Source organism: Saccopteryx bilineata, chromosome X, assembly GCF_036850765.1.
Source record: "Saccopteryx bilineata isolate mSacBil1 chromosome X, mSacBil1_pri_phased_curated, whole genome shotgun sequence".
Classification (NCBI taxonomy): domain Eukaryota; kingdom Metazoa; phylum Chordata; class Mammalia; order Chiroptera; family Emballonuridae; genus Saccopteryx; species Saccopteryx bilineata.
In genome coordinates, this window is record NC_089502.1 from 107,152,954 (window position 1) to 107,173,047 (window position 20,094).

Consider the following 20,094-nt stretch of genomic DNA (forward strand, 5'->3'; position numbering starts at 1 on the left):
CCACCTCCCAGAATCAAATTGGATTACATATAAATTTAAGAATAATCATCTTGAAAAACCAACTTTGGACTAAATAGTACATTATCAAGGAGTCACAGAAGAAGCCACATCAAAATGAGGAAGAAGGGCAAAGACACAAAAAGGTCTGTCCTGCTCCCAGGAGTGAGTGGCAACTAAGGGTCCAGAAGTACTCTCAGCTGTGGGAAGGTTTTCCGTGAGAGGGGTGGATCCTAAGCCCCAAGCCAGATGTCCCAATGTAGAGCATCACAGCATAGAAAAAGTGCCCATATAGCCTTTGGCAGTGAAAAGAGGCAATATTTCTGTTTGTGAAAAAGAGACTGGAACTCTCAGAGACACAGGCAATGTCATAAAGGGCCCAGGCAGAAAATCTCATTCACAGGCACTTACCCAGGGCTCTAGTAGATGAAGGACTGAGAGAACAAGAGTTGTATAAGGAGAGGGTGATGTTGGTGGCCCAGGGAGAGATGTTGTGGGTGATGACAACCAGAATCCCTGTGCTGAGTCATTCTCTAATATTGCAGTCACTATCTATCTTGGGTGAAACCATCCCTTCTGTGTGGCATTAGTCTGGGGGAAAGCAACTGCCCATCCTCAGGAATTTATCTTGCCCCACCCTATGGAGATTGGGCTGTTCTGAGAAGTTAGCCAGGAATCAGGGGTTGCATCAATGACTCAGTTTTTTGGCATTGAGGCCAGAGCTTTCCCCAGAACTCTCTTGAAACTATGGCAGGTGCTTCTACCTTATGGGAGACTCAATAGAAACTGTCTAGACTGAGGGAAGACCACATATCTGGGTTTCAGTAGCCACAAAACCAGACTCCTTGGGGCTACAACCTACTGAGGTTTATGAAAGAAATCTTGACAGAATGATACCTGGGGCCATGGGGTGGGAGCCACACCTGCCACCCTTCCTAAACCCTGAATTTCCCTAGGCTCTTGACTCTACCAGAGGCTTTTTTTTCCAGTAGCTGAAACCAACAAGCAGCCAGCAGACAAAGGTTTCAGGAGGCTGATCTCCAGAAACCTTGACCCGTTTTCTGATCTTCCTCCAGGCCCAGTTTGGTAAAAATTAACCTTGATATGTGGCTTGATATTTCCATGTGCACCTGGGCTCAGGTAGCATGGAGGTCAGTACCACTAAGCACACCTTTCTCATAAAGATGCCACAACAAGTTTGAAAGAGAAGAGCTACTTAATACACAGACAAAATGGGCAGACAAAGAAACATGACCCAAATGAATCAACAAGAGAAATTCCCAGAAAAAGAACTAAATGAAATGGATGTAACCAAACTACGTGATGCAGAGTTTAAAACAATGATTATTAGAATGCTTAAGGATCTTAGAGAAACAATGGGTGATCACAATGAGAACTTAAAAATAGAGATAGCAGGCCCTGGCCGGTTGGCTCAGCAGTAGAGCGTCGGCCTGGCGTGCGGGGGACCCGGGTTTGATTCCCAACCAGGGCACATAGGAGAAGCACCCATTTGCTTCTCCACCCCCCCTCCTTCCTCTCTGTCCTCTCTTCCCCTCCCGCAGCCGAGGCTCCATTGGAGCAAAGATGGCCTGGGCACTGGGGATGGCTCCTTGGCCTCTGCCCCAGGTGCTAGAGTGGCTCTGGTCATGGCAGAGCGACGCCCCGGAGGGGCAGAGCATCGCCCCCCTGGTGGGCAGAGCGTCGCCCTTGGTGGGTGTGCCGGGTGGATCCCGGTCGGGCGCATGCGGGAGTCTGTCTGACTGTCTCTCCCCGTTTCCAGCTTCAGAAAAATACAAAAAAAAGAGATAGCAGGCATTAAAAAGGAAATTGAAATCATAAAAATGAACCAATCAAAATAGCAAATAAAATATCAGAATGAAGAGTGCCCTAGAAAGAATCAACAGCAAGCTAGATAAAGCAAAAGATTGAATCAGTAATTTAGAGGACAAGATAAATGTAAACACAGAAGCAGAGCAGCAAAAAGAAAAGAGGCTTAAAAAACTGAGGAAAATCTAAGAAGCCTCTGTGACAACATGAAGAGAAATAACATCTTCATCATAAGGGTTCCTGAAGGAGAAGAGAACAAACAAAGGATGGAGAGCTTGTTTGAAGAAACCATAACCAAAAATTTCCCTAAGTTAATGAAGTAAAAAGTCACACAAGTTCAAGAAACACAGAGAGTCCCATTAAAGGTTGAACCCAAGGAGGCCTACACCAAGACACATCATAATTAAAATGCAAACTTAAGAGACAAAGAGAATACTAAAAGCTGCAAGAGAAAAATAGTTAATTACCTACAGAGAAGCCCCCATGAAGATGACATCTGATTTTTCAACAGAAACACTTTAGGCCAGAAGGGATTGGCATAAAATACTTAAAGTAATACAAAACAAGAACCTACAACCAAGATTATTTTATCCAACAATGCTATTATTTAGAATTTAAGGAGAAATAAAGAGCTTCCCAAACAAAAGAAGGCTCAAGGAGTTTATTACAGCCAAACCAGTACTACAAGAAATGTTAATGGTCCTGCTATAAAAAGAGCAAATAAAAAAGAAATTGAGAGAAAGAGGTTTGTAAGTTTAAAGACTAAAATGGCAATAAGCACATATCAATAATAACTATAAACGTAAATGGATAAATGCTCCAATCAAAAGACATAGAATAGCTGCATGGATAAGAAAACAAGACCCATATATATGCTGTCTGTAAGAGACTCACCTTAGAAAAAAGATACACATAAACTGAAAGTGAAGGGATAGAAAAAAGTATTTCATACAAATAGAAATGAAAGAAAAGCTGGAGTAGCAATACTTATGTCTGACAAAATAGCCTTTAAAACAAAGGCTATATATAGTATGGGACAAAGAAGGTCACTATATAATGATTAAGAGAACAATCTAACAAGAGGATATAACTATTGTAAATATTTACATACTCAATATAGGAGCACCTACAGTCAATATATAAAGCAGATATTGACAAACATAATGGATGAGATCAATTACAATACTATAATAGTAGGGCATTTTAGTACCCCACTAACAGTAATGGATACATCCTCCAGACAGAAAATGACCAAAGAAACAGTGGCCTTAAATGACACACTAGATCAACTGGACTTAATTTATGTTTTCAGAACATTTTACTTCAAAGCAGCAAAATATACATTATTTTCAAGTGCTCATGGTACATTTTTTATGATAGACTACATGTTAGGACACAAAACAAGTCTCAATAAATTTAAGAATATTAAATCATATCAAGCATCTTCTATGACCACAATGACATGAAACTAGAAATCAACTAAAATAGAGAAATGGGGGGGGGGATCAAACACTGGAGGCTAAATAGCATGTTATTAAATAATGAATTTGTTTAACAATAAGATCAAGAAATAAATTTTAAAAATTCCTTGAAACAAATGAAAATGAACATACAACCCAAAATCCACGGGACACAACCAAGCAGTCTTGAGAGGAAAGTCCATAGTGTTACAGGTATATCTTAAACAATGAAAAGCTCAAATAAACAATGTAACCCTGCACCTAAAAGAACTAGAAAAAAACAGAAAATAAAGCCCAGAGGAAGTAAAAGGAAGAAAATAATAAAGATCAGAGGGGAAATAAGTGGAATAGAAGCTAAAAAACAATTTTAAAAAATCAATTAAACCAAAAGCTGGTTCTTTGAAACTATAAACAAGATTTACAAACCTTTAACTAGACCCATCAAGAAAACATAAGAGAGGACTCAAATAAAGAAAATTAGAAATGAAAATAGAGTAGTACCAACTAAAATCACAGAAATACAAAGGACTGTAAGAAAACTCTATGAAGATCTATACGCCAAACAATTGGACAACCTAGGTGGAATGGATAAATTCCTAGAAAAATACAATCCTCCAAAACTGAATCTGAAAGAATGAGAAAACCTAAACAGACCAATTGCAACAAATAAAATTGAAAGAGTTATCAAAAAACTCTCAGCAAACGAAAGTCCTGGATTAATGGCTTCACAGGCAAATTTTAGCAAACATTCAAACAAATAACTCCTATCCTTCTCAAGCCATTCCAAAAGATTCAAGAGGAGGGATGACTTCTCAGTTCTTTTTTTTTTTTTTTTTTTTTTTTTGTATTTTTCTGAAGCTGGAAACGGGGAGAGACAGTCAGACAGACTCCCGCATGTGCCCGACCGGATCCACCCGGCACTTCCACCAGGGGGCGATGCTCTGCCCCTCCAGGGCATCGTTCTGCCACAACCAGAGCCACTCTAGCGCCTGGGGCAGAGGCCAAGGAGCCATCCCCAGCGCCTAGGCCATCTTTGCTCCAATGGAGCCTTGGCTACGGGAGGGGAAGAGAGAGGAAGGAGGGGGGGTGGAGAAGCAAATGGGCGCCGGGAATTGAACCCGGGTCCCCTGCATGCCAGGCCGATGCTCTACCGCTGAGCCAACTGGCCAGGGCCCTCAGTTCATTTTCTGAGGCAAGCATTATAAAGCAAGACATTGAAAAGATCATACATTATGATCTAGTGAAATTTATTCTGGGGAGGCAAGGTTGGTACAATATTTGCAAATAAAGAGTATTCAGGGGCAGCAAGATGGCGATGGAGTAGGTAGACATACCAACTTCTACCTCCCAAAACTAAAGTGGATTACAACTTAATTTTAAGAACAATCATCTGGAAAAACCAACTTTGGACTAAACTAAGAGGACTCTTTAACCAAGGATCACTGAAGAAGCCACACTGAGACTGGTAGGAAAAGTGGAAATGCGGAGAGGGCTGCCCGCTCCAGGGAGCAAGCAGCAGCCTGGAGGGACTCATGTGTCAGGAAGTGAGTTTAGTGGAGAGGGGATGGTCCTGGAACCCAGGAACGAAGCCCCAGCCTGCAAATCCAGAGCCTACAAGAGGCGTACAGACAGTATTTAGCTTTTAAATAACTCAGGATACTGTTTGTGAGAAAGAGACAGATTTCTCAAATCCAGGTTTTCTCTTAAAGTGTCTGCACAGAAAACCTCTCTCACAACTGCTCACCTGGGTCTCTGGGGGACAGGGAGAACTGAGAGAAATGGAGTAACAGGAATAGAGTGCAATCTAGGAGGCACAGGGAGAAACACTTTGAGGGAAAGCCACCCTAACCCCTGGGCTGAGTCACTTCCCAAATCTAAAGTGAATATTTTTCCTGGAACCAGCAATGCCAGCAAAGGGAAGCAGGTCACCAACCAAAAAGAAGCTCTCCTGCTGCAGTCAGAGCAAGGAATTGTTTAGAAGCAGGAAGCTATCAGGGATACAGTATTGAGTGCTAAGGTCTGTGCTGCATCACTACCCCCACACTGCTGAATACTCACCGGAGGGTGGGTGGCAGGGGGACGTGGGAGCACGATCCTGTCAGTGGGGGCAGAATCTGGGGGCTGAACGTGGCTGTGGCCTGGGCACAAGTGCAGTCCTGACCACGGGGGTGGAAGCCAGGACTAGCTGCAACTGAGGCCCAACATGAGCACAGTCCCACCTTGTGGGGGCAAAGGCTGAGTGTGGCCACGGTGGTGGAAGGGGTGTGTGATAGATGTTTGACCTGCAGCTTCAGGCTGGGCACATGAGAACAGTCCCACCTGCACTCCTGCCTGCAGGGAAAGGCAAAAGCCAGGGAACTGGCTGAGACTTGTGGCTGGGTACAGGAGCACAGCCCCACCCATGAGGCTGAGGCTTGTGGCCTCAACAAGCAAGCACAGTCCCGCCCACAGGGGTGAAGGCCAGGGGCCAGCCAAAGCTTGCAACCTGAATGCAGGAGCGCAGTCCTGCCCACAGGGGCAAGGCGGAGGCAGGGGTCGGCCATATCTTGCAGCCCAAATGCGTGAATGCATTCCCACCCGCAGGGGCAAGGCGAAGGCCAGGGTCCAGCCAGGGCTTGCAGCCCAGGCACACAAGCACAGTCCCACCCTCAGGGAGAAGAGTAGAGGTTGGGCCAGCCAAGGCTTGAAGCCCAGGCATGCTAACACAGTCCTGCCTGCAGAGGTGAGGTGGAAGCCATAGTGACTGCTGCAACGGGCCAGCGCCAGCAACCACCCATGCCCGAATGCCCAAGGTGGCAGCAGAGAGGGTGGCAAGCTTGCAGAGAGACCACACCTAGGGAACAGAGAGGCCACACTCATCAGACTCCTGTGGCCACACCCTTTTTATACACAAACAGAATGGGAAGGCAGAGAAATGCAACCCAAATGAATCAACAAGAGAAACCCCCAGAAAAAGATTTGAATGAGACAAAAATAACCAAATTACTGGATATAGAGTTTAAAATAATGATTGTGAGGATACTCAAAGATCTTAGAGCAAAAATGGGTGGACATAATGAGCACCTAATAAAGAGATAGCAAATATTAGAAAGGACATTGAAATAATAAAAAAGAATCAGCCAGAAATGATAAATACAATATCAGAAATGAAGACCATATTGGAAGAAATAAAAAGCAAAATATATGAAGCTGAGGATTGAGTCAGTAAGTTGGAGGACAAGATAAACGAAAGCACAGAAGCAGAGCAGCAAAAGGAAAAGAGGCTCAAAAGTCTGAGGAAATGCTAAGAGAGCTCTGTGACAACATGAAGAGAAATAACATCCGCATCATAGGCGTTCTTGAAGGAGAAGAGAAAGAACAAGGGATAAACAATCTGGGCGAAGAAATCATAGCTGACAATTTCCCTAAATTGATGAAGGAAAAAGCCACACAAGTTCAAGAAGCACAGAGAGTTCCATTAAGGATGAACCCAAAAAGGCCAACACCAAGACACATCACAATTAAAATACAAAAATTAAGAAAGAAAGAATACTAAAAGCTGTAAAAGAAAACCAGTCTATTACCTTCAGAGGAGCCCACATAACAATGACATCTGACTTCTCAACAGAAACATTAAAGGCCAGAAGAGAATGGCAAGAAATATTCAAAGCAAGGCAAAACAAGAGCCTACAACAATGACTTCTCTATCCAGCATGGCTATCATTTAAAATAGGAGAAATAAAAAGCTTGCCAGACAAAAAAACACACACAAAAAAACCCTCAAGGAATTCATTACAACCAAATTGATGCTACAAGAAATGTTAAGGGGCCTGCTGTAAACAGAACAAAGAGGGGGAAATCTAGTAAAAGAGGAATGTAGATTTAAAGAATAAAATGGCAATAAACAACTACATATCAATAATAACCTTAAATGTAAATGGATTAAATGATCCAATCAAAAGACATAGGGTTGCTGTGTGGATAAGAAAACAGGACCCATACATATGCAGTCTATAAGAGACAAACATCAAAACAAAAGATACACATAGACTGAAAATAACGGGATGGAAACAAATATTTCATGCAAATGGAAATGAAGAAAAGCTGGGGTAGTAATACTTATATCAGACAAAATAGACTTTAAAACAAAAGCTACAGTAAGGGATAAAGAAGGTCACTACATAATGATAAAGGGAGTAATCCAACAGGAAGATATAACCATTATAAATATCTATGCACCTCATATAGGAGCACCCAAATATATAAAGCAGGCTTTGATAGACATAAAGGGTAAGATCAACAACAATACTAAAATAGTAGGGAATTTTAATACCCCACTAACATCACTGGACAGATCATCAAGAAGGAAAATTAACAAAGAAACAGCAGACTTAAAGGACACACTAGATCAACTGGATTTAATAGATATTTTCAGAACCTTTCACCCTAAAGCAGCAGAATATACATTCTTTTCAAATGCTCATGGTACATTATCTAGAATAGACCACATGCTAGGACACAAAACAAGTCTCAACAAATTTAAGAAGACTGAAATCATATCAAGCATCTTCTCAGATCACAATGGCATGAAACTGGAAATCAACTACAATAGAAAAACTGAAAAACATTCAAACACTTGGATACTAAATAGCATGTTATTAAATAACGAATGAGTTAACAATGAATCAAAGAAGAAATAAAAAATTTCCTTGAAACAAATAAAAATGAATATATAATAACTCAAAATTTATGGGACACAACAAAAGCAGTTCTGAGAGGGAAGTTCATAGCACTACAGGCATACCTTAAGAAGCTAGAAAAAGCTCAAATAAACAATTTAATCCTGCATCTAAACGAACTAGAAAAAGAACAGCAAGTAAAACCCAGAGGAAGTAAAAGGAAGGAAATAATAAAGATCAGAGTGGAAATAAATGACATAGAGGCTAAAAAAGCAATACAGAAGATCAATGAAACCAAGAGCTGGTTCTTATGAAAAGGTAAACAAGATAGATGAACCTTTAACCAGACTCACCAAGAAAAAAAGAGAGGACTCAAATAAATAAAATTAGAAATGAGAGAGTAGAAGTAAAAACTGACACAGCAGAAATACAAAGGATTGTAAGAAAATACTATGAAGAACTGTATGCCATAAAATTAGACAACCTAGACAAAATGGACAAATTCTTTGAAACATAAAATCTTTCAAAAATCAATGTAGAAGAATCAGAAAACCTAAACAGACATTTTTCATCAAATGAGATTGAAATAGTTATCAAAAAACTCCCAACAAACAAAAGTTCTAGGCCAGATGGCTTCACAGGTGGATTTTACCAAATATTCAAAGAAGAACTAACTACTATCCTTCTCAAGCTATTTCAAAAAATTCAAGAGGAGGAAAGATTTCCAAGCTCATTTTATGAGGCAAGTTTAATGCTGATTTCAAAACCAAGCAAAGACATTACCAAGAAAGAAAACTATAAAACAATATCACTGATGGAATTAGATGCTTAAATTCTCAACAAAATATTATCAAACCGGATCCAGCAATACATGAAAATAATCATACATCACAATCAGGTGGGATTTACAATAGGGAGACAAGGCTGGTACAATATCCACAAATCAATCAGTGTGATTCAACACATAAAAGAAAAGATAAAAATCACATGATAATATCAAACAATGCAGGAAAAGCATTTGATAAAATCCAGTACTCATTTATGATCAAAATTCTCAGCAAAGTGGGAATACAGGGAACATACCTCAACATGATAAAGGCCATCTATGACAAACGCAAAGCCAACATCATAACCAATGGGTAAAAATGAAAAGAAGTCCCCTTAAGATCAGGAACAAAGCAGGAGTGCCCCCTTTCACCACTCTTATTCAACATAGTTCTGGAAGTCCTAGCCACAGCAATCAGACAAGAAGAGATAAAAGGTATCGAAATTGGAATAGAAGAAGTAAAACTATCATTATTTGCTGATAATATGATACAGTACATAGAAAACCCTAAAGTTTCAGTCAAAAAACTACTGGACTTGATAAATAAATTCAGCAAGGTGGCAGAATATAAAATTAATATTCAGAAATCAGTGGCATTTTTATAGACCAACAATGAACTGTCTGAAAGAGAAATTAAGAAAATAATCCCTTCACTATTGCAACAAAGAAAATAAAGTACCTAGAAGTAAATTTAACCAAAGAGGTTAAAGACTTGTACTCAGAAAATGATAAAACATTGATAAAGAAAATCAAAGAAGATACAAACAAGTGGAAGCATATACCGTGTTTATAGATAGGAAGAATATACATAATTAAAATGTCTATATTACCAAAAGCATTCTGTAAATTCAATGCAGTTCCTATTAATTACCAATGACATACATCAAAGATATAGAACAAATATGCCAAAAATGTATATGGAACCAAAAAAGAACACAAATAGCCTTAGCAATCCTGAAAAAGAAGAATAAAGTGGGGTGTATCACACTTCCTGATATAAAGTTATACTACCAGGCCATCATACACAAAACAGTTTGGTACTGGCATAAGTACAGGCATACAGATAAATGGAACAGAACAGAGAACCCAGAAATAAACCCACACCTATATGGACAATTGATATTTGACAAAGGAGGTAAGAGCATACAATGAAGTAAAGACAGTCTCTTTAACAAATGGTGTTGGGAAAATTGGACAGGTACTTTCAAAACAATGAAACTGGATCACCAACTTACACCATTCACAAAAGTAAACTCAAAATGGATAAAAGACTTAAATGCAAGTCATGAAACCATAAACATCTTGGGAGAAAACATAGGCAGTAAAGTCTCCGACATCTCTCGTAGCAATATTTTTGCTGATTTATCCCCACGGGCAAGTGAAATAAAGGATGGGATGAACAAATGAGACTATATGAAACTAAAAAGCTTTTGCACAACAAAAGACATCATGAACAAAATAAAAAGACAACCCACACAATGGGAGAATATATTTGCCAATACATCTGATAAGGGGTTAATAACCAAAATTTATAAAGAACTTGTAAAATTCAATACCAGGAAGATAAACAATCCAGTCAAAACATGGGCAAAAGAAATGAATAGACACTTCTCCAAAGAGGTCATACAGATTGCTAATAGGCATATGAAAAAATGTTCAACATCACTAATCATTAGAGATGTGAATTAAAACCACAATGAGATACCACCTCAAACCTTTCAGAATGGCACTTATTAACAAAATAACACATAATAAGTGCTGGCGAGGATGTGGAGAATAGGGAACCCTCCTGCACTTCTGGTGATAATGCAGACTGGTGCAGCCACTGTGGAAAACAGTATGAAGGTTCCTCAAAACATTAAAAATGGAACTTCCCTTTAACCCAGCTATCCCACTTTTAGGAATATATTCTATGAATACCAAATCACTGATTCAAAAGAAGAAATGCACCCCCATGTTTATTGCAGCATTGTTTACAATAGCCAAGATCTGGAAAGAGCACAAGTGTCCATCGGGGGACGAGTGGATTAAAAAGCTGTTGTACATATACACAATGGAATGCTCCACGGCCATGAGGAAGAACGAAATCTTACCTTTCGTGACAACATGGATAACCTGGAAACTATCATGCTAAATGAAATAAGCCAGGCAGAGAAAGAAAAATATCATGTCTTCACTCATTTGAGAAATCCAATGAAGAATGTGAACTGAGCAACAGAACAGAAGTAGAGGCGGGATCAAAGGGACCAGAAGGAAAGCAGTCAGAGGTAACGTAGAAGAGAAGATGGGATCAGAGAAGGGAGAGATTAATGAAATTATATATACATAACACAGTATTATAGAGAACAGGACAGCAAATCCTGGAGGGAAGAAGGGAAGGCATTGGGGGAAGAGGGCATAGGGGGTCCGAGGAGAATAAGGGGGTGGGGAGATATATTCTGTGGGATACTTGAATCTGTGTAAACACAAAATCATAAATAAATAAAAAATATATTTGCAAATCAATAAACATGATTCATCACATAAACAAAATGAAGTATAAAAATCACATGATCATATTAATAGGTGCAGAAAAAGCATTTGATAAAAATCCAGCTCTTATTCATGTTAAAACTCAGCAAAGTGGAAACAGGGAACATATTTCAACATAATAAAGACCTTATATGACAAACCGAGAGCCAATATCATACTCAATGGGAAAAAAATAAGAATAATCCTCTTAAAATTGGGAACAAGACAGAGGTTTCCCCTTTCACCACTCTTATTCAACATAGCTCTGGAAGTCCTAGCCACAGCAATCAGACAAGAAGAAAAAGAAAGGCATCCAAGTTGGAAAAGAAGTAAAACTGTCATTATTTGCTAATGACAAAATACTATTCATAGTAAACCCTAAAGTCTCAGTCAAAAAACTACTAGACCTGATAAATGAATTCAGCAAGGTGGCAGGATATAAAATTAATATTAAAAATTCATTGGTTGCCCTGGCCAGTTGACTCAGTGGTAGAGCGTCGGCCTGGCATGCAGGAGTCCTGGGTTCAATTCCTAGCCAGGGCACACAGGAGAAGCACCCATCTGCTTCTCCACCCCTCCCCTCTCCTTCCTCTCTGTCTCTCTCTTCCCCTCCCACAGCCAAGGCTCCATTGGAGCAAAGTTGGCCCAGGCGCTGAGGATGGCTCTATGGCCTCTGCCTCAGGCGCTAGAATGGCTCTGGTTGCAACAGAGCAATGCCCCAGATGGCAGAGCATCGCCCCCTGGTGGGCGTGCCAGGTGGATCCCGGTCAGGCACATGCAGGAGTCTGTCTGACTGCCTCCCAGTTTCCAACTTCAGAAAAAAAAAATTTTTTTAATTCAGTGGTATTTTTATACACCAACAATAAACTATCTGAAAGAGAAATTAAGGAAACAATCCCATTCACTATTGCAACAACAACAAAAATAAAATACTTAGGAATAAATTTAGCCAACGAGGTAAAAGACTTGTACTTGGAAAATTATAAGACATTGAAAAACGAAACTAAGGAAGAATCAAACAAGTGGAAGTATAGACTGTGTTCATAGAAAGGAAAAATTAACATAATTAAAATGCCCATACTACCAAAAGCAACCTGTAGATTCAATATAATTTCATTAAAAATACCAATGGCATACTTCACAGATCTAGAACAAGTATTCTAAAAATTTATATGGAACCAAAAAACAAAGAAACAAAAACAATAGACTCAGCAATCTTGAAAAGGAAGAACAAAGTGGAAAGTATCAAGCTTCCTAATATCAAGTTATACTACAAGGCCATTGTGATAAAAAAAAAAAAAAGCTTGGTAGTGGCATAAGAACAGCAAATACAGATCAATGAAACAGAACAGCAAACCCAGAAATAAAGCCATGCCTTTATGGTCAATTAATATTTGACAAAGGATGGCCTGACCTGTGGTGGCGCAGTGGGATAAAGCGTCGACCTGGAACACTGAGGTCGCCGGTTCGAAACCTTGGGCTTGCCTGGTCAAGGCACATATGGGAGTTGATGCTTCCTGCTCCTCCCCCTTCTCTCTCTCTCTGTCTCTCTCTCTAAAAAAAATCAATAAATAAAATATTTAAAAAATATATATTTGACAAAGGAGGCAAGAATATACAATGTAGTAAAGACAGTCTCTTTATAAATGCTCTTGGGAAAATGGGGCAGGTACAGGCAAAAAAAAAAAAAAAGAAACTAGATTACCACTTATACCATTCACAAAAACAAACTCAAAATTAGTAAAAGATTTAAATGTAAGTCATGAAACTATAAAAATTTTGGAAGAAAATATAGGCAGTCTACTCTCCAGTATCTCTCGTAGCAATAGTTTTGCCAATATATCTCTGTGGGCAACTGACATAAAGGACAAAATAAATAAACAGTACTATTTCAAATGAAAAATGTTTACACAGCAAAAAACACCATTAAGAAAATAAAAAGACAGCCCACTCAATGGGAGAACATATTCACCAGTACATCTGATAAGACATTAATAACCAAAATTTAAAAAGAATTTCTAAAACTCAACTCCAGGAAGGTAAACAATCCAATTAAAAACTGGCAAAAGACCAGAAAAGACACTTATCCAAAGAGGACATACAGGTGGCCAATAGGCAGATGAAAAAATATTCAACATCACTTATTATCAGAGAAATACAAATTAAAACCAAAGTGAGATACCAAGTCACTCCTGTCAGAATGACTCTTTAACAAATCAACTAACAACAAGTGCTGGCAAGGGTGTGGAGAAACGGGATCCTTCCTGCACTGCTGGTGGGAATGCCGACTTGTGCAGCCACTGTGGCAAACAGTATGGCATTTCCTCAAAAAATTAAAAGTTGAACTGCCTTTTGACCCAGCTATCTTACTTTTAAGAATACAGTGTGTCCGTAAAGTCATGGTGCACTTTTGACCGGTCACAGGAAAGCACAAAAGACGATAGAAATGTGAAATCTGCACCAAATAAAAGGAAAACTCTCCTAGTTTCATATCTATTCAGTGCAGTTCAATGTGAGCTCACGCACAGATTTTTTAGGGCTCCTTAGGTACCTATCCCGTATAGCCTCTACAGACTCGTCACTGACTGATGGCCTACCAGAACAAGGTTTCTCCACCAAACTGCCGGTTTCCTTCAACTGCTTATCCCACCGAGTAATGTTATTCCTATGAGGTGTTGCTTTGTTATAAAGGCGCCGATATTCACATTGCACTTGGTCACGGATTTGAATTTAGCGAGCCACAGAACACACTGAACTTTCCTCTGTACCATCCACTTCTCGACTGGCATGGCCATGGGCTGCTCCGCTGTATACACGATGTTATGCCATCATCTGCACTTGCGCACATGCTGCCACATCATCCTACAGAAACTAGGAGGGTTTTCCTTTTATTTGGTGCAGATTTCACATTTCTATCGTCTTTTGTTGCTTTCCTGTGACTGGTCAAAAGTGAACCATTACTTTATGGACACACTGTATATCCAAAGAATCCCAAGAGACAAAATCAAAAGAAGATATGCACCCCCATGTTTATTGCAGTAGTTTACAATAGCAAATATCTGGAAACAGCTCAAGTGTTTGACAGTGGACTATTGGCTAAATAGCTGTGGTACATATACACAATGCAATACTTCATGGCTGTGAAAAAGAAGGAATTCTTACCTTTTGTGACAGCATGAGGGAACCTGGAGATTATTATGCTAAGTGAAATAATCCAGGCAGAGAAAGACAAATATCATTTTATCTCACTTATATGTGAAACTAGAAAGCCCGGCGGTCATACAAAATGACCGCTGTTCTAGATATTATAAATTGTAATTAAAATGATTTGTGCAAAGGTGTCTGCTAATTCAAACTGAATTACCCAGGGCAGGCGGCGAGGACACCCCTTTGCTTAGTGCCCCATGGGGTTTCCCCCTTCTACTTGCTTAATTGCTTAAAGTAGAGTGCAATGAAGGAAACCACTGACAGTACATTTCTTAAGAGCCACCGCTAGCTCAATAAATAAAAGTGATTTAAATAATAAAATGTTAATTCACATGTCGAAGATCTCTTTGTACACAACATTTCTTGTGTAGATCTCAACTTCGTGCATCATTTTATATGCAGTAGCAAATGGGTTAATGTCTTGAAATAATTCCCCCATTTCATTAAGTAAGGTCTCAGGAACTCTTTTATTTCATTCTAAATGTGCCGAACTGGCTTCTGAGGGATCAAGTATATATAATTGAGCAAACTTTCTTTTCCCGTCAGAAGGATGCAAAGTTCCAGTTTGATGGTAAACTTGACCATGAAGTCGAAAGCAATAAAGTCCTGGTCTAGGCAAGTCAATTGGTTTGTTTCCCATGGACGCAAAAGCAAACGAACTATTAATGGATCGAATGCTATCCATGTACTGTTTGCTATTTGGTTGCTGATTAGTCAATAATTTATTCAAGAGTGGTGGATAATTCTCAATTAGTAGAACTACAATGTTTCCGTTCTTGCAACATTGAGAAAATCCTTTCTTGCCATGGTCAAATCGATTAGTTTCTAACTTGAAGTTTAAGGACTGACAGTATTCACATTTAATATTCATGTCACCAAAGGAATGCTCAAAAATTAAAGTTTCTCCATTTGAAACTGTTTTAATCCTTTTTGCTTTTCGGTCAGCATTACTTTGTCGTTTTTTTGCATTTCTCTCCTGCCTTTGTTCAAGGGACTCATTTTGTTGAGACAGGCTTTTTTGTCTTGCATCTGAGGCAAGCCTTGTTTCTCTATGCTCATCAGTCTCATTTTGCCGAGAAAGACGCATTTGCTCTGCGACTAAAGCAAGCCTTGTCTTTCTCTGCTCAGTGGTTTCTTTTTGTCAAGAAAGCCATTTTTGTGCAGCTTTAGCTCCTTTTCTCTCCTCTTCAGTGCTGTATTTTCTAGGAAGCATTCTTAAAAGAAATTACGTTAAGATGTAGTTTTTATGTAAAACAGATGATTGCCAATGCAAACAAATGTTCACCTTCCCCCTGACACGCTCAACTTGCATTCAGCCTTAAATTGTTTCAAAAGCAGATGATTGCCAATGCAAACAAATGTTCACCTTCCCCCTGACCCGCTCAATTTGCGTTCAGCCATGGCAACTTCACCCCATTGGCTAGTACAGTTACACAAGCAACCAATAAGCTATCGGCAACAAACAGACACTTAAAGCCACATATAATAAAGGTATGGTGAAAATGGTGAACTGAGAAACAGAATAGAGGCAGAGGCATGGTCACAGTGAGCAGAGGGACAGCTATCAGAGGGAAAGGGATCAGTAGGGGATGGGATCAGAGAAGGTGTAGGGATTAGTGAAATTATATATATATAACACTTAGATACAGATAACAGGACAGCAAGTCCCAGATGGAAGTAGAGGATTGAGGTAGTGGAAAGCGGGCAAAGGGGGTATAATGAGGAGAACATTGTTGGGGTTTGAGGGTGTTACATTGAGTGGGACACTTGAACCCATGTCAATACAATAAATTTAAAAATTCAATAAAAAAGAAAAACCACAAAAAAATGAGCAAAAATAAACAAAAAATAGCCCAAATATAAGAATAAAAATATCAAAATAAAATTCAAAGGAAGAAAAAAAATTCAGTTTTGAGAGATTTTTCTGTTTTTCTGTATTACAAGTTTTAGCTCTGTATAATTCCTAGGCTGACGTCTGCTGAGATGTTGCCTTTGCAGTTATGTGGGCAGGGCTGCAATTGAGTTTGTGGGTGAGGTGTGTTGTGAAGGCTTTCCGGCTTCATCAATAATGATCTCAGTCTTCAGGGTCCTCCTTCCCATGTCTCAACATACCAGGGGACCAGTCATGAAACACCTATGTTCTATAGAGGAGAGAGTGGCTCTGAAGAAGTAGCTCTGGAATCTGTCTCTGCCACTCTCCATACCCTGCAAGGTGAGGGAGGTGGAATCTGGGAGGCTGGGGCCCACTTATGTTTTCTCTGTCTCTAGTTCAGGCTGCCGACAGACTGTGGGAACACTGTTTGTGAACCATCATTCTCCCACCACTTTGGTTCAGTATCCCACCTCAACCCCTGAATCTCACCACTCCTCCTGGCAGAAGGAGACCCAGTCACTCCAGGTTTATCTGCTCTTTTTTGCCCTGCTGGACCAAAACTGGACAGTCTGAGCTTTTTTTCTCTCTGGAGCCCAAGCAGAAAACAAACAGAAACAGTCACTCTGGGCTTCCCAACTCTCCGGAGCCCCAGTGGACAAAAAAGCCGGACAATTCTGACCTGTCTTTTCTCTGGAGCCAACCCTAAGTGCATCTTATCTTCTGTCTTTCTTCTCAATCCTTCCCACCTTCAGTTTTTTAGGTGCATGGCTCTTTCAAGCAAGACTTTAACTTTCTATTAGTGCTGAACTGCCTGTGTCTGGTAGTTGTTCTGGAAGTAGCTCTAGGATTTTTAGGTTAGTTGATAATTTCTGATATTGTCTCTTTTTTTGACACTAGGAGAGTCTCCATTCCTACCAAACACACATTTAGTTATTATCCTTATTAATTAATTAATACATAGTAATTTAGGTATTACTTATTAGCACTGTGAAACAAATAGAGAACACATCTGTAAACTGATATTCCCTGACATTATCTGATCAGCACCACTGAAGTGGAAGGGTCTACAGTGTAGACTCTACACTGAGCCAAAGTGTTCTTACAGCACAGACAATGGAACTAATTTTTTTTTTTGGAACTAATTTTGAAGTGAAATGTAATAGAGAATAAGAAAATTGTTGTTGGAAGTGGGTGGAATATGAAAGGAGAATTTATTCTTGTTATAAACCCAAGAGATTCACTTGAAACAGAACCACTTTTCCCACATATTTCTTACTGTTTTGGGGACATGAGAGTCTTATGTTTATTTGTAAGATGAAGGTGTATGTTTTCAGAGAACTGGTAAAGCAAGATAAAGACGTCAGGAATAAATAGCCTATGAGGTCTTCTGAGAGAGATACCAAATACCTCTTTTCCCATAAGTCTAAGATTTTTTAAAGTTTATTATTGAGTGTTGAGAGGAAGGGGGGAGGCAAAAAGAGAGAGGGAGGAAAACACTTATTTGTTGTTTGACTTATTTATGCATTCATTGGTTGATTCTTGTATGTGCCCCAAAATCAGGAATCAAACCCACAACCTTGGGGTATTGAGACAACATTCTAAGAAACTGAGTTACCCAACCAGAGTCCATCTAGGTATTGTTTGGCTTTTGTGAATGTTGTTAGGGAAAGTCTCTTCCTATTGATACTGAAGATATTTCCAGAGCCCAGGCTATAGAAAAACATTTCAGAGAAATTAATGGGTTTAAGACCAAATACTTTCCTAGAGAACAGAAAAATGCAGTCTTCACCAGTAGAGCAAAGTAGATCTTCAACACATTTACCTTAATGATTTAGTTCAGGAGATGACTTCAGAGTCATTGTGAGAGATATTCCTAATCTCTCCCTTTGAAATGTCAACAAATTGAATAACTAAATACAATGAAAGAAACACAGCTGGGCTCACAGGTGCACCTGAAAGATTCACTCAGCAAATGGACTAATGGTGGGATGGGCTGAAAAGAGGGGTGGAAGATAAAACACATTTGCAGTGGGCTCTGAAGAGGAGACAAAATGAAGTGACTGAGGGTTTTTTTTCTCTGCTAGACTATGGAGAGAAGGGAAGCTCAGGCTATCTGGGTTTTGTCTGAGAGGAGTGGAAAGGGGAACACTGAGTGATTGGGTCTCCTTCTGCCAGAAGGAGTAGTGAGATAGAGAGGCAGAGGGGAAGAAACTAAATCAAAGCAGCCAGAGCACTGGGTCACAGCCAGTGTTCTCGCAGTCTTCCTGCAGCCTGCACTCAGCAAAGATATAGAGAAAACAAAAGTGAGGCTGGTCAGCCTTTCAGATCCCACCTTGTTCACCTTGAAGTATAAAAAATGACAGAGACAAACCCCACAGCTAGCTCTCCAGAGCTACTCTCTATCCTGAAGAACAGAAGTGCTGTCTGGTCTCCTGATCAGTTGAGACATAGGGAGAAGCACCCAGAACCCTGAGATCACCATTGCTAGAGCCATAAAGCCAAAAAACTGAAGCCATAAAGCCCTCACACCCCACCCCACCACCAACGCAATTGTAGCATCGCCTACATCAGGGGTCCCCAAACTACGGCCCCGCGGGCCGCATGCGGCCCCCTGAGGCCATTTATCTGGCCCCGCCGCACTTCCTGAAGGGGCACCTCTTTCATTGGTGGTCAGTGAGAGGAGCACATTGACCATCTCATTAGCCAAAAGCAGGCCCATAGTTCCCATTGAAATACTGGTCAATTTGTTGATTTAAATTTACTTGTTCTTTATTTTAAATATTGTATTTGTTCCTATTTTGTTTGTTTACTTTAAAATAAGATGTGTGCAGTGTGCATAGGGATTTGTTCATAGTTTTTTTTATAGTCTGGCCCTCCAACGGTCTGAGGGACAGTGAACTGACCCCCTGTGTAAAAAGTTTGGGGACCCCTGGCTTACATCATTGTGACAGCTCAGCAGAGGACAGCCTAGGAATTTCACAGAGCTAAAACTTATAATACATAATTAACTACTGGAAGAAATGATTCAAAACTAATTTTTTATTTTTTCTTATTATTCTTTCTCTTTAAAGTTCATTTTATTTATTTTTTATATTTTTATTCATATTTTCTGGGTTTTTGTTTGTTTTGGCTCTTTTTGGCTTTCTTTTTCTTTTTAAATTTTATTTACTCATTTTCAGAGAGAGAGAAAGGAGGAGGAGCAGGAAAAAGCATCAACTACCATATATGCCTTGACCACGCAAGCCCAGGGTTTTGAACCAGTGACCTCAGCATTTCAGGTCAATGCTTTATGCACTGCGCCACCACAGGCCAGGCTTTGGATTTTGAAATTTGTTTTCTGGGGTTTTTCTTCTCACATGTCATAATTTTTAAAATTTTATATTTGTTATTGTATTTTTCTTTTTTTTTTTTAGAAAATTAAATTTAACAGGGTGACACTGATCCACAAGACTACATAGGTTTCAGGTAAACATTTCTATAGCATTTGAACAGTTGACTGTTGTATATGCATCAACCAAAGTCAAATCATTTTTTGTTACCTTATATTTGTCCCTCTTTACACCCTCAACTAGCCCCTCCCCCACATCCCCCTCCCCTTGGTAACCACTGCAATCTTATCTATGTTCATGAGTCTCAGTTTTGTATCTTACCTATGTGTGAAATCATACACTTCTTAGCTTTTTCGGATTTGCTTATTTCATTCAGTAAAATGTTCTCAAGGTCCATCCATGTTGT

The 20,094-nt window shown here is 39.6% G+C and overlaps 1 protein-coding gene and 1 pseudogene across 2 annotated transcripts in view; both read left to right on the forward strand.

Annotated features, from left to right (window-relative positions):
* The window catches only part of CLIC2 (chloride intracellular channel 2), a 136,870-nt gene that overhangs the window by 28,115 nt on the left and 88,661 nt on the right, over positions 1-20,094 (forward strand). The window lies entirely within an intron of this gene.
* The window catches only part of LOC136317768 (flotillin-1 pseudogene), a 29,645-nt pseudogene continuing 15,392 nt past the window's right edge, over positions 5,842-20,094 (forward strand).